The sequence below is a fragment of the Myodes glareolus genome, chromosome 22 (assembly GCF_982192425.1).
Source record: "Myodes glareolus chromosome 22, mMyoGla1.1, whole genome shotgun sequence".
Taxonomy (NCBI): domain Eukaryota; kingdom Metazoa; phylum Chordata; class Mammalia; order Rodentia; family Cricetidae; genus Myodes; species Myodes glareolus.
In genome coordinates this window covers 56,672,117-56,687,658 of record NC_142047.1, presented here as the reverse complement: position 1 = coordinate 56,687,658, position 15,542 = coordinate 56,672,117, and the positions used below count along the sequence as shown (strand labels likewise).

Here is a 15,542-nt window from a genome sequence, read left to right as displayed (position 1 = left end):
GTGTTTTTCTTACGTAGCCAATGATGTAGTATATTTTTAAAAAAACACAATTTTATCTTTCTTTTCATATCTTAATTTTTTCCTGCTTCATTGGAAAGGCTAAGATCATTAGTATACTAGCAGACAGAGGTGGAGATAGTAGCGTCCTACCTTAATCCCAAATGCTATGGGAGCATATCAGTATTGAACAGTCAGTCTGACATTTGCTGGAGGCCTAAGCTACTAAATGCATCTAATCTGTTTCGTTCTATCCATAGCTTCCTACAAGAGCTTCCTCTCCAGTTTTATTGTTGTTAGTGTTTGAGTCTCAGCAGGAGCTTGTTCCGAATCTCCAGAGCTGACCAGCTGTCTTAATCTTCACTCCATCACCATGGTTCATCACGCTGGTTGATTTCAGAGCGCCATCCTAGGATGGGCTTGCACGCTGGTTGTGATGTGTTTGTTCTCTCTACAGACGTCGGGTTCTGTGTGTAGTATTTCACCTCGTGCTGGTGTCCGCACGAGGTGAAAGTCACTAGCCATTTCTTTCTTTGCCACATTTTGATGTTACTCCAGCTCAAAGATGAGTTAAGTGATTTCTACTCCCTGAAAGACCGTGTAAGATTTATGTCTGGAAGAATCAGCCACTGGGCCTGGAGTATTCATTGTGGAAATGTTCTTCATTATGACTTTTGTTTCTTAACAGATATATGTCTCCACAGATGGGGCGAGTTTAATAAGCCGAGTTTGTGAAAGAATTTCTTTCTCAACTAAAATGTAAAATTCATTGTCCTTATGGCCCAGAATATTGACTCATGTTTAACAGCCGTATCTTTCTTGTTCCTGATATTGATCACCATGTTCTGTCCTTTAAAGCAAAATCAGTCAGGACAGCGTCTCGGCATTATGAATCTTTGAGAAATAATAACCGGCTTTGTCGTTTTCTCCGTTTCTCTCTGGCTCTCCACCCCAGCTACTCCTGCTGCTGCCGCTAATCCCCTTCTTAGGCTTCCTTTCCTGCTTTTCATTAAGCTCTCCCTCGAAGGCTTAGCTCATTATTTCCTCCTCCTTTCTCTCCTCCTCTGACGCATGTGCGGCCATAAATTTCTCTTAAGCAAGCTTTGGCTGAATCCTTGAAGATTGGCTGTTTTGGTTTTATTATCTTTTCATTAAGGCATTTCCTAATTTCCATTGTGACTTCTACTTTGACTCATGGGTTGTCTAAATAGATTGCTTAATTTTACATCACCTTCACCCACTCAAGGACACAACTCTTCATAGACGCTTCTTAGGACCAGGGGATAGCTAGGGAGAGTGCTCGCCTGGCGTGCACAGCCTCAGCCCTGCACCAAGAAGCTTGGGTTTGGCATGAACGTGGCTCTGATGTTCTACTGGACTCCTTCTGGGTCATTCCTCTGTGGTCGCTCTAACAGGAAACTGGAGGCGGCCATGCTCTTCGTCCTTGCCGAATCCTGCTTTCCTTTACTGTCATTCCGGATATATCAGACTTCTGGAATCTGCTCGGCTTCTCAGGACTCAGTGAGGGCCAAGGTAAAGGAGGCCGAGACTCCCCCCTTCTGTCACCGGCCTCTGAAATCCCAGATCCTCAGGTTTTCTTTGCACTTGCAGGTTTGAAGGGTTGCTTTTTAAAAAATGTATTTAAGAATGTCTTGGTTCTGGGGAGAAACCTCGGTCCCTAAGTACTTGTAGCACCAGCGTGAAGACCCTAGTTCAGATTCCCATGCTGGTACATGAGTCTAGTTCCAATGATGGGGAGGAGGAGACAGGCAGATCCCTGGAGCTCGATGGCCAGGCAGCCTAGCTGGATTGGTGTGAGGTACAGGCCAGTAGGAGACCTGGTCTCAAGAACAAGAAGGATGACACCCGACAACAACCACGGCATTTGTACGTGTGTGTGTGTGCGCGCACACACACACACCTTGTCCACATTGCCTGGTTTCCTTGGTAGCAGGAGAGTCTAAGGCAAGTCAGTTAGTCTTTCCCGCCAGGGAGAGGCCCTGGAGTCAGGATGTAGGATGAGTCCACAGTCCAGAGGCTTGGCAGTTGCAGCAGCAGGTGGGGCCACCATGTTGGAAGAAGGGTCACTGATGAAGCCTTACCCAAACACCTGAACTTCTTGTCTACCATTGTCCCCGTGCTTGACTTAGTCCCTTTTCGTTAGGTATTACCATTTTTCCAGCGTCTACTTTAAGTGGGCCAACCCCCAAATATCCAATTTCTTAATAAAATTGAATTTTTGGAGCCACCTACTTCCTGATGATTGTTCAGAGGGTACCTGAGCCTTCTCTTCCGAATTTATCTTCCCCTGGTCTGGAATCAGAGGTGAGAAACAAACTAGGAAACAGAGTGGGAGACATGTGAAGTGAGCTAAGGCTTCCACCTCTGCAGACTCTGGTCCCCAAGGGAGCTAGCTCCCCCACACCACGGGTCCCAAGGAACATTCTAAAATGAGCATAGAGTCACGGTTCTGTATGGCATTTTCCTATGGACTTTGCCCTTGTTCGTCTCTCTCACATTCCACTCCTCATATCCTTCTGTGCCCCCCCACACAGCCTGCTCCTTTCAATAGTCCCCCCAGCTATGTCACACCTTCTCCAGGGCACCCCCTTTTTCCCTCCCCACTCAGGGTCTCTTTTCCTATCTCACTGTCACCTCTCTAGAATCATTGCCTGTACCCTCTGTGTGTGTGTGTGTGTGTGTGTGTCTGTGTGTGTGTGTGTCTGTGTGTGTCTGTGTCTATGTGTCTGTGTCTGTCTGTATCTCTGTGTGTCTGTCTATGTATGTGTGTCTGTCTGTATCTCTGTGTGTCTGTGTCTATGTATGTGTGTGTCTGTCTGTGTCTATGTGTGTCTGTGTGTCTGCCTGTATCTCTATGTTGTGTCTATGTGTGTGTTCTGTCTGTGTCTATGAATGTGTATGTCTGTGTGTGTGTGTCTGTGTGTCTATGTGTGTGTCTGTGTCTTTGTGTGTCTGTCTGTATCTCTGTGTGTCTGTGGCTATGTGTGTCTGTGTGTCAGTCTGTGTCTGTGTGTCTATGTGTGTCTGTATCTGTGTGTCTGTGTGACAAAAATCAGTATCAAGGATCCTCCTATGAGAGGAAACGTGGTATTTATCTTTCTGAGTCTGGCCATTTCACCAAACCCAGTGCTTCCCGTCCCGTCTGTTTCCCTGCAGATCTCATGACTTCGTTTTTCTCAGCGACGGATAAAACATGATTCTGTGGATGTGCCGCCTTTTCCTTCTCCACTCATCTGTGAATGCACACAAACCGGTTCTCTGCTGGTGGGTAACTTCTGTGTGCATGTGCCCAGGAGTGGTAACGCTCGGTCATATGGCAGCTGTAGCTTTTCCGGCTGTCTTCACACTGATAGCCGTAGTGGCTGCCCCTGCTCACACTCTCATCAGGAGTGAATACGTGTTCCCCTTCCCCGCATCCTTGCCAGTGTGTCTCGTCCTTTGTTCTCTTCTGAGGAGTATCCTTGAGGTTTCCCAAGGGGGCCCAATCCTTCTGTCATTGCAAATACTAAGCCTGACCACATCTCACATTTTTCTTTGGCTTCTTGAAAACCCAAACCATCCAGCTGAATTTAGTGTTTGCCTAGCACCTGCATCAATCCGTGTGATGGCCAGTTTTATGTCAGCTTGACATGATCTAGAGTAACTGGGGAACAGGGAGCCTCAGTTGAGAAAATGCCCTCATAAGACCTGACTGCAGGCAAGTATGTAGACTAGGGCATTTTCCTAATTAGTGATTAGCATGCACACACACACACACAGAGAGAGAGAGAGAGAGAGAGAGAAAGAAAGAGAGAGAGAGAGAGAGAGAGAGAGAGAGAGAGAGAGAAGTCAGAGATTGTTCTATCAGTTTTTTTGAGATGGGGTCTCTCACTGGCCTGGAACTTACTGATCCCCCTGTCTCTTTTTCCCCAGCCTCAAGTTTGCAGATGCTCACCCCATGTCCAGCTTTTATGTGGGTGTTGGGGATCCAAATGCGGACCCCATGCTTACTTGGCAGGCACTTTGATGACTGAGCCACCTCCCAGCCCCATTGTCAGGCGGTGGACTTAAATCAGCTCACCTCAAGTCTCCATGCTTTTTCCTGCAACTCCATAGAGTGGCATCCTCCACTGAGGGTGGGGGAGACAGGACGTTCTAGACAATTAGATGGAGCATAGTGTGTGATGCTCAGAACAGCCTGGGGAGGGTGCAGCCTGTGTGGGCTGAGGGACCAGAGGCAGATTCATTATCAATGACCTCCAGTGCTCAGTCACAGGGAAGCTGTTGAGGCTTGGATTGGCTCACACTTTGATGTCATCAGCAATGAGTAAGAGATGACCGGGTTACAGGTGAAGGGACAGCCAAGCTTCCCCTGTAGAACACACGGAGTCCCAGGATTCTGATTCAGAAGGCATGGCTGGGCCTAACACTACACGCAGTGGGAATTCCCAGGCCACACTTACTGAGGTCCTACTAGGTGCCAAGCGCAGAGCTAGGTGTGAAGTTTTGTAAAACCTCCAGTCGGTACCCAGAAACCTTGTGAATATGCAAAGATAACCGCAAGTAGCCACTGCTGTTAATGTAAGTTTTCTCGTCTCAGGGAGAGATTCCCCACTTGGGCCCCCTGACTGCGGCTGGAACCTTGGCCCAGGGTTTCCCTCCTGATCCAAAGGCTTAGAGACCACACAGTGTGAGCCTACACTGGAAGCCCTAGGATTACTTCTCCGTGTCTTAGCCAGACCTCCAGAGTGCCCTTGGAGCAAGCTGCAGGCCCTTCTGAGGAGACCTTGGCCATGTCTCCTTAGCCTGACAAGCTTGCATCAGATCCTCTCATCCCACCTGCCTGGTGAAACCCTTCAGAATGAGGTGGGGTCCCTCATCCAGCTGTAACCCACAGCAGGTGCAAACGGGTCTCAGGGAAGCCTGTCTATCATGTGGTTATGGCTGGGTTACAAGAAGGGCAAGGGGCTGGAGCAGAAGGATACAGGCAAAGGCATTTTGGCTTAGACTTCTCTGAGTACCACAAGCTGAGAAATGTTTGCGTGGAAAGCAGTCAGGAGTGCTCTACTCAGGGTTTTCACTGCAGAGAGGGCGAGGAGGGGTCCTAGCATTAGCTGCTTACACCACCATGGCCTCCAGTGGTCTGCTAGTGATAGAAGTTTCCAGAAGCCCTAGGTGAGGAGCCTTCTGTGCCTTGTAAGGGGTCTATTGTGCTGATTGCTGGGAAACATGCTCTGTGTGTGTGTGTGTGTGTGTGTGTGTGTGTAAGTGGTGTGCATGTGTATGGATGAGTGAATTATATGTGTATGTGTGTCCATGTTTAGGTGGTGTGTGTGTGTATGGCAAGAGGAAATGCAAAGTGATGAGGACTGAACTGAATTTTGCTAGGGTGAGTGCTGAGCTGTGTGCATGAGACCTACCGTGGTACAAGCATACACATACATACACCATACAAGTACATACATCATATGCACACATACACATGCTGCCTACATACCCATACCAATACATACACACCACACACACATATACACACATATGCATGTACACATACACACAAATACATGCACGCATACACACATAGACATACATATATGTACATACTCATTCAGACACATACATACACATACGTGTACATATACAAGTAAGCAACACACTGAGACACACATATATGCGCACATACACACATATATACATATAATATCACACATACATATATGCATACACATACATACCACACACATATACATGCTACACACATACACACTCATGCACATACATATACACATTGCACACATACACAAACACACACAAGCACATATACTCATATTCATGAGTGAGCACATGCAAAGATTTTGTGCCTCTAGCATGAACTGAGTGATGACAACATGTTTTCTAACCGAGCACTGATAGGCTAGGTGCTGAACTGAGTGTTGGCAGAGGGTACTGAGCTGAGAGCCTATAGGGTGTTGCTTAACAGTAGTTAACAGGTCGGGTGATGAGCTGAGTCCTCATAGGGTGGACTCCAGGCAAGTGTCTGTGCTCTCCAGGGAACTGTCCTTGTTCCCTGATCCCCTGGATCTACTGTGTAGAAGAGGGTAGAAGCCGCTCATGTTTGGGACCATGCTTCAGAATTCACCAAACCCCAAATGTTTCTTGCCTGAGCAAAAGTGTCCTTCCTCTGTAGCCTGGACTCCTCTGCATTTGAGGAGTCATCTCATTGAAACGCCTCCTTGTCCTTCCTCCTGGCCTATGGGCAGCTGTAAGATGCTGGCAGCAAGGAAGCCACGCCCAGATTCAGACCCCGGGGCTGCTGTGGATGGACACTGAGGTGAGCTGCCTCCCTCCAAGGGCCAGGGAGACAGAGGCCAGGGACCCACACTGTCAAGGAGGCTGACTCCAGCACAGAGCCCAGCACACATGCCTCTGCAGTCCGGCCTCACACCACACCTGTCAACTATGAAGAACCCCTCTGACTCATCTGGGGAAACACACTCTGTTTTTGAGACAAGTCATTGAATGGAAGAACCAGGGCTATCTCGAACTCTTGGGCGCCTTCCTGAATAGATGCTTGAAGGAATGAATGGGTTTGTTGTATTGGCCTTTAGCTTTTTTTTTTTTTTTTTTTGAGGTGTAGTCTCATGTGCTGTGTAGTCAAGAATGACCTGGAGTTCCTAATCCTTTTGCCTTCCCGAGTTCTGGGATCATAAGTGTATGTCACCACATGGTGCAGATGGTGCCGGGACTTAAACCTAGGGCTTTCTGCGTGCTAAGTAAATACTCCACCCTCTGAGCTGCATTCCCAGGCCTGGCCATTAGCAGTGTAGAGTCTTCTGGCAGCCTTGTTAACTCCATGGGGTCTCTAGAAGTGCAGAGAATTCAGTGCGGGAGGGATGTTTTCGGGATCGCCTTCTGCAGCTCTACACTTCAGGCACTCAAGACAGACAAAGATGTATACATAGCTTCCTACACACAGAGACATATATACTCACACACAAACACAGATACACATACGCACAGAGAGACATACACACACACACACACACACACGAAGACACATAAACACACAGCACACACAGATACAGATTCATATATAGACAGACATGCAGACATACAGAGACACACATACAGACACAGGCACACAAGAATTGCACACACGACACAGACACACACATACATACACGCGCACACGCGCGCACACACAAATCTTGTGCCCCTAGTCTCTAGCCTCTATGAAATCCACTGACCTAGTTAGTACTCCCATGCGACTTTCTGGCCTGTGCTGGCAATGCTGGAGCCCCATCCGAAGTGGGTTCCGTTCAAGTTGGCAGCTGCTGGCGACGCAGGCCTGTCATGTGCAGGGCAGATGCGGTGCCTCTGGGAAGAAGCTCACTCGCCGCTGGGCAACAAACACAGAGGCGAGCCCCGTACTGCCCAACTTCTTTAACTTTCCAGATCTGAGAGCCCATCTGGATTCCTCCTCGGGGTCCCAAGGCATCTGGGAGGCAGCGGTGGCACACGCTGCTTCTGGGCTTGCTTCGCGCTAAGCCCTCTCCACTGGGTGTCATCTCGAGTAATCCCCACAAGCCCCTGCGGGGGGTGGGGGAACACTATTCCCACTTCGCAACCGGACAAACAGGAGCTCCCACACGCTGTGATACAGCATGGCATGAGCCTGAACCAAGACAGTGACTTTAGTGAGGGGTCACTTGGGGACTCGGGCAGCAACCGACGTCTCGAGAGACAAAAGGGCTTTGTTTTCTTAAAGTTCTCACCAGCCAGGCCTGGTGGCACAGGTCAGGATCAAATGACTTGGGAGACTGAGGCTGGAGATTGCAAGTTCAAAGTCTGCCTAGGCTACAGAGTGAGCTTGAGGCCTGTTTGGAAATAAAGAGAGACTCGAGGCTTTAAGTAAGAAGTAAGAAAAGGACTGTGGATGTGACTCAGTGGTACAGCATTGCCCAAAGCTGCCCCTGGGTCCACCCTCTAGACACTCACACACACACACACACACACACACACACACACACACACAGAGTAAGAAAAGAACTGGGAATGTATGGCTCAGTGACTTAGAGGCACAGTATTGCCTAAAGGCCCTGGGTCCATTCTCTAGTCTCTCTCTCTCTCTCTCTCTCTCTCTCTCTCTCTCTCTCTCTCTCTCTCTCTCTCTCTCACACACACACACACACACACACACACACACACACACACACACAAACACACACACACAGTAAGAAAAGAACTGGGAATGTATGGCTCAGTGACTTAGAGGCACAGTATTGCCTAAAGGCCCTGGGTCCATTCTCTAGTCTCTCTCTCTCTCTCTCTCTCTCTCTCTCTCTCTCTCTCACACACACACACACACACACACACACACACACACACACTCACTCATGCACGCACACTTGTGCACACACTTGAAAAGAACAAACAACAAAAACTTACAAGACAGACCAAACAGCTGGATTACCCCAACAGAGCCTGGCATCACAGGACCCCCAAGCACTCCCAGAGGACTTCAGGCCACCGGTTTCTAAACACACCCACACAATCTGGGCTAAACCCTGGGTTACCATTTCAGTTGACTTTGAAATGTCCAGGGGACAAGGTCCAACTTATTTTAAGTTCCAGCTAATGTTTTTCAGGCTCCAAATTACAGGCTAGGAGTGTCTAATGGGGCTGTCTGGATGCAGGCTGCTTCCCACAGGCCGCTCTGGCCTCCCCACTGGATCTCTGGTATGCCCTTGGGTTCAGGACAGCCATGGATTTGGGTCTGCATGGGAACGCGTGCAGAGACCAAAAGGTCACTAGTGGACATTGTGTCCCAGGAGCACTACAAAGTATCAAGTAAGACAAAAGTTCAGGAATGTGCGACTGTAAACAGGTAAGCCTCCTCGGTCCTCCCTCTGCCTCTGTGCGGCACAAGTGGCACTGGGAGAGACTGGCAGAGCTGGGGGTTTCAAAGCATCTTCACACCCAGAACACCCTCGAGCCCCATCCGCTTCACTGAGCCTATTTGATAACTGAAGAATCCAGGCACTAATAGAGCAAGGGCCCCCATCCCGTCATGGGGATGAAGGGCTTGGGTGTTCCCGTTCAGATCTGAACTCATCTACTTCACAGTGTGCTGTCTGTCCTAAGAGGGCAGGAGACCGAAGTGGCAGAGTCAGGATTCCGTCCTGAGCTCAGCCTCAAGACACCAAGAACGGGAGCCCCCGTTTGCCAGGTGCCCCACGGCAGCCAAGGTATCCCTTTGGAGGAAGGGAAGTACATCCAGGTGTGATGTCACCATGGAAAAAAGAGGCTTCTGGTGACTGTGAGGCGCAAGGCCACTTGGTAGCAGTTTGGCCACCATAATGGGGAGGAAGCAGTGGGGCAGGGATTGGGGAGAGAGACAGGACCCTGGCTGAGCAACGCCAGGCATCAGCTTCCTAGCCACGGCTGAGTTCAAGCCTCCTTGAGCCCCGCTCATACTGGAGGAAGGGCTGGCTCCTGTGGCCATCGTCCTTAGACCGTGTAGCCGTGCACAACCTGGAAACACTGCTGCTCTCAACCACACAGCTTCTGGTGGCAGCGTTCTGGCTGTGGCCAGTGGTTGTGGATTGAAGGGCGGGTGCTGAATTGGGCTGAGTGTGGCTAGGGCAAGACTCCTTACTTCCCACCAGCTCATGGTTCCCAGGCTGGCCCAGGGATTGCCCTGCGGGGCTGTGATCACAGGGGCTGATTGTAGGGAATGACCTGGTGGTGACCTCATTGGGAAGAGCTCCATGGCTTGCTGTGGTGTGGGAGGCTTCAGCGCCTACACTTCCTGCTGCTTGGGCTGATAACCTCTGATCTGTTCCCTCGCCCAGCTTCTCCAACCCCGAGATCTCTCTGTTCTGCCGAGAGTCCTTCCTCCTTCCTGATAATGTGATATTCGTCCAAACGGTTGGTCCTCGGGCTGGACCCACAGCGCTGCATGGGTGAGCGTGTTACTTTTCTCCGTGAGAAAGTATGCGTATGTACTCATGGTGTCAGCAAGGGTGCCACAGGAGGACACCAAAAAGACTCTTTCTGTCTGCTTCCCCCGAGGCTTCCCCCCATGTCAGCTGGGTGAGTCGCTGGCGGTCACTAGGTTCTAGGTTTCTGTCCTGCTTCAAGGTCTTTTCAAGTCAAGAAGCTCAGCAAAAGAAAAAGCATCCTGGAGGGTGGACTCCTGCGGGTGTGCTCAGTATGTTCTGCCCACACACCCACTGGCCACTCAATTGGACCTGGCAGATAGTGAGAGCAAAGGGACAGGCCCAGCATGTCCTCAGGACCTCTCTGGCCTCAGAGGCTGGCACCTGGACACCATGTGGTCTCCTGGCTCTTCTCTGCAGCCAGCGTCTTTCTCTGTTGCTCTCGTTTCCTCTGCCCCCCCCCCCCGCCAACCTTCACTCCACACCTCCACAGTCTCTCACTCCCCACTTTCCCCAGGTTGTCTTGGGGCTGTCCCCACCCTGCCACATTGCAGCCTTCACAGAAACCACCCCGCCCTCCCCGAGCACCCAACTTCTTCCAAGTACCCAGTTCACATTCGAGGTGCCCCCCACCACCACGTGAATGTGGGGTTGGCAAGATGCCCTCTCTCTGACATGGGTTTCCTTTTCCTTTGCAGTTAAAAAACCATGACCGCGAGAGCGACCTCCACACTCACTGAAATAGAAGCTTGCACAATAGGGCTGGGGACACAGTCAGGGGGCACCGGGGGCAGACTCTGTTTTCCAGAACCTTGTGAGACTTGGTTCCTGTGGAGCAGGAGCGAGGGCTGGCCCTCTTGTAGGAAAGAGGCGTTAGAAAGGAGACAACACCGGAAGCTGACTTTTCTCCATGGGGAAGTAACTCACTGTTCGTCTCTGTCCTGGGCTGGGAAGTTTCCCAGCTCAACTCCTTTATGTTTGAGGCAGAGTCTCCCATAGATAGCCCAGGCTAGCCTTGACTTCAAGGGTGATGAACTTCTGATCCTCAAGCCTCCACTTCCCAAAGTCCTGGGATTATAGGCAAGTACCCCTCTGTCCAGCTTAGATTCTATCCTTGGCTTTGCAGGATACAGTCCACCTACTTATCTTCATGTCCAGGTTGAGCACAGGGAACACAGAATGTAAGCCTCTAAATGATGTAGTGGGCTGCTTGTTTGTTTCCCGGCCGCCTGGACTCCAGAAATAATCACACAGAAACTGTATTATTTAAATCACTGCTTGGCCCATTAGCTCTAGATTTTTATTGGCTAACTCTTACATCTTAATTTAACCAATCTCCATTAATCTGTGCATCACCACAAGGTCATGGCCTACCAGCAAAGTTTCAGTGCATCTGTCTTTCCGGTCGGCTCCATGGCTTCTCTCTGATTCTGCCTCCTTTCTCCCAGCATTCAGTTTAGTACCCCCCCCCACCCCTCCACCCCGCCTATCTCTGTTCTACCCTACCAGGCCAGCCAGTTTCTTTATTAACCAATGGTATTCACCACATACAGAGGGGACTCCCACATCACCTAAACTCAGGCCGCTTTACTTCCTTCTCACTTTACAAGATTGTTTTATTGAGTCTCAGTTTCCCTGTCCGTAAAATAGTCATAGCAATAATTTATGATAAGGACTAGGTGAGTCTGTGTGCAGTGAGCTTTCAAAACAGCACCTAGCACCAGTGTCCCCATTTACCCCAGTTCTCCTCTGTCCATCACTGCTTTGCACAGTTATTTTGGGATATTTGAGGTCAAGGTTAGGGTGGTTCACCTCTGACTTGCATATACTGCGCCTTGCTCCGTTTCCAGAACTAAGTGCTATTATCTGCTATGTCCATCTACTGCTGGGGAGAAGATCCTGCCGTGGTTGCTCAGGGCAGAGGCCATGATGGTCAGAAGGGAGTCACAGCTGCCCTCAGGAGTGACCATAGTCATATGTTCGTTATTGGGTTCCTCAGCCCCCGTGTCTGCTGACCGGGTGAGGGGTCTCCCAGTCTCCTCTTAGGAAGTGATTTGACTCCCTTCTTCTTGCTGCCCCAACTTCCCTGGTTTCCATGCCAATCCCTGCAGAGGTATCCAGTGAGGTAGACAGCAGTGACCTCTGCTCAGCTATGTGGGTGTTCTGTCGTTTCAACTGGGCTGGGGACACACGGATGATCCGAATGCCCTTGGGCAAACATGACTCCACTGACCATGGGCAGATATAGCGTGAGCACAGTCAATGCACTCTGGTCACCCCGTCCAGACGGAGGCTGCAGGGAAGGCCATGGGCACATGGGCTGTGCTTGGCCACAGCCAGAATCTGGGTCATCTCCGCACACTCAGCCTTCTGAAGATGGGGGTGAGTGTATCTCCTCTGGGTAGCTCTGGCCTCGACCAGCCCAGGGGGAATATGGCTCTCCCTACACTTGGTGTTCGGTGCAGTATAAGAAACTAAGAGAGACATAGCCACAGACTCATCCTTGATGGAACACTGTGTAGGGATGGCTGCCCTGGAAGCTTGGACCCCCTGTAGGACCCAAACAGAGGGCTCTGCAGAGAGCTGCAAGCTTCAGAGTTTAAAGGGTCAGACACCCTGACCATGTATCCTTGTCAGAATAGAATGAGGCATGAGAAGTCCCTCAGTCTCTGGCCCAGTAAATGACTCCTTTGAGAGAGGCCACCTTGAGGGCATTATTCACGCTGGCAGTAATAGAAAAAAACAGTAAGAGAACAACCCTTCCCACAGTCTAGTGTGGGCCCCGTTGTCATGTGAGGTACGTCATAGAGCAAATTGTCCCATGTTAGTGCCACAGCAACCACGCAGGACCAAGACCACTGCTTTTACCTTGCAGAAAAGACAGCCCAGATCCAACTACATGAACTCACTGTCCTAGCTGAACAATAAACCCGAGGGCTGAGCTGAGATTCAGAACAGACTGCCTGAGGCTAAGCCATCCCTCTCCTGCTACCCTAGTAGGCCTTGTATCCCCCATCCCATCGAAGTCTCAAGAAAAAAGGAAAGAAAAAAGGCGGGCTGAAGACCCAGGCTCAGTTGAAAAAGAGCTTGCACAAGGGTCCAAGTTCAGATCCAGTGGAGGAGGAAGCAGCTGACTCCTCGGTGAATCTCAGGAAGATGGCTGTTCTGGTCTCACAGTGGGGAGCTGGTTCCTGGAGGGAACCAGGCCCATGACTGCGGTGGGAAGGACAGGTCACATGCAGCTTTGACTCTAGAGCATGCCCCATGCCTGCTAGCTGCTCTCCTGTGAGAGGAGCCTTCGGTCTTTCTGCCTCCCCGACATCCCCTTGCAGACACCAGCTCTTACACAGGCACCCGCTTCTTTTGAATGATTGCAAAAATTAAATCGTTTTTAAGCAACAAAGCAACGCTCTGGGGTTTGCCGTGAGCTTGTGAAATGAACGGAACTTGGCGGTTGGTTTCTTCCCATCCGGCGTCTCTGGGGGCCCAGGGAGCTTCGAGTCGGCCCCTTGACTCTCTCTTGATCTTGCCAACTGGGGCCTGGCTATTGCCCCATGAACTAAGTTCTAGAACAGTCTAGGGAAATGTGCCCTGTACCAGACTTTAGGGCTTGCTTTCCCTCTGCTTGGGGTAGGTGCGGTGTAAAATCAGACATACCAAGATAACTAATGGTCCCCTCCTCAGAAGTCAGCTGTGTCTTGTCAACAGGGCTGGAGTCAAAAGGGGACATACCTGAGCAATCAGCTACCTGTGGGAGTTCCCTCTCTCTTCTCCTGATTGACCCCAGGGTCCCTTGAGGGCAAGGGGGGCAAACCCATGGGTGGCACTGTCCTCTGTAGAACCTGCCTTCTGCTGATGAACCAGAGTCCATGCCTCCAGCACTACTGGCTAATTTGCACATCTAAGCAAGCACACAAGGCTGGTGTGCTTCTGGCCCCTCCGAATCCTTAGCTTCAGGCTCAGGTTCCTGAAGTCAGGGCGAGGATGGTGTCAAGGTGGTAGAAGAGACGGTGTTGTATGCCATGCCTTTCCCTGCTGTGTGGTAGCCTGTGCGCGACAGAGAGGATCTTCTCCCCGCAGAGGGACTGGCCTTCAGTAGAGCGGCAGCCTCCCTACCTCTTCCTAATCCTGGCACTCAAGAGCATTGCATCTGTGGCAGTGCTCTGGTTTCTAACGGTGTTCTACCTCCTGCCAACCGTCAGCTCTGCGTTGCCCTCTCTTCTGCGTAGGGCAACTGGTATCGGCACTCATCCCTCAGAACTGGTGTGAGGATTAAATGCCTTTGAACGAACAGCCTAGAACAGTCACCTAGGACATGGTTACGCAGGATTGTCAACAGTTGCATTGCTGTCTGGTTATTTATCTGCTGCACAGAGCGCTAGGTGCCTGGGCATTTGTTCTTGTGAATAAGGGGTGCCGATCTCAGGGCACCTCCCATAATAACTGTCCCCAGAGAGGCCCCGGGCCTCATCCTCAGAGCCTTGGGAATATGTTAAAGTATATCATAAAGGAAATTGAGTTGCAGAAACACCAAGGCCACCAATCAGTTGACTTTGAGATCTGTCTGAGGTTTTAAGGTACAATCTCAGGGTCAATGAAAGTAGAAGCGAGAGGGCCTGGTGAAGGCTCAGTAGGTAAGGGACTTGTCGCACGTTTCTCTTCTCAGTTCTGGGGATGACAGACAAGCAGCTCCTTGGGGCTCACTGGCCAGTTAATTAGGGAGGCCCAGATCTTGGTGAGAAGACACCAGTGTAAGATGGACTCTCCAGGACGCCCCAACCCTCTCTGTCACCTGCTGGTCCTGTCTGGAAAGCTCAGCTACAGGACCCAGCTGTTTCTCTGTCTTCTGGGCTCCCTACCTTCAGAAGCTGTAAACTCAAGAGAGCCCTAAGGTTCTTTTACAGTCAAGACCTTGGCTTGTTCTCAAAGGTATTAATTCTAAAAACAAAACAAAACAAAACCAAAAAACTTTCCTTCCAATCCTCCCCGTCTCTCCCCTTCCTTTCTGCAGCGTGTTCTCCAGCTTTCACAGCCGAGAGCAAGAGTGTAAGGTGTAAGGGCCTTCCCCACAGCAAAGGTCTGAGATGCAAGGAACCAGGCAGCTGGATCTGCCTTGCTCACTTCTTGGCAACAAGGGCCACGATGTTCACCCCTCACTAACCCACAGGGACATCTTATGAGTGTCCCGGCCCCTCCCACTCTCACTCCCCACCCTACCCCCTGCTCTCACCAACCTCAGCTCTGAAGGCTGTCACTTTTTTCTTTCTTTTTTGTTTTGTTTGTTTAATTTTTGAGACAGTGTCTCCTGGAGTTCCCTGGGTAACAGAGGACAACCTTGAACTTTTGACCCTTCCCGTGTTGGGACTACAGGTGTGCATTGCTACACCCAGTGTACTTGGTGCTAGGGCTTCACGCACTCTACCAACTGTGCCCCACGTTATTTTCTTTCTCTTTTCAAGTCTGTGCTCACACGCATGCTCACACACACGCATACACACACACACACACACGTACACACTTCTGGTTTTTATAAGTTTTATTCCTCTGGATGTTTTATACTTGGCCTGCTAAGCGTAAAGCCAGAGCAGAGAGAATACATGGGGG

At 50.4% G+C, this 15,542-nt stretch overlaps 1 long non-coding RNA gene across 2 annotated transcripts; it reads left to right on the top strand.

Moving 5' to 3' along the window:
• The first annotated feature begins 1,267 nt into the window (after positions 1–1,267).
• LOC146890234 (uncharacterized) lies at positions 1,268–13,283 on the top strand. Of its 2 annotated transcripts, XR_014998952.2 has the most exons (4): positions 1,268–1,530; positions 3,175–3,282; positions 9,852–9,962; positions 10,637–13,283. It is a non-coding gene; the product is annotated as an uncharacterized LOC146890234 (long non-coding RNA). The 2 variants fall into 2 exon arrangements; XR_014998951.2 differs by lacking the exons at positions 9,852–9,962; positions 10,637–13,283 and having other exon boundaries at positions 3,175–3,543.
• Positions 13,284–15,542: the final 2,259 nt, after the last annotated feature.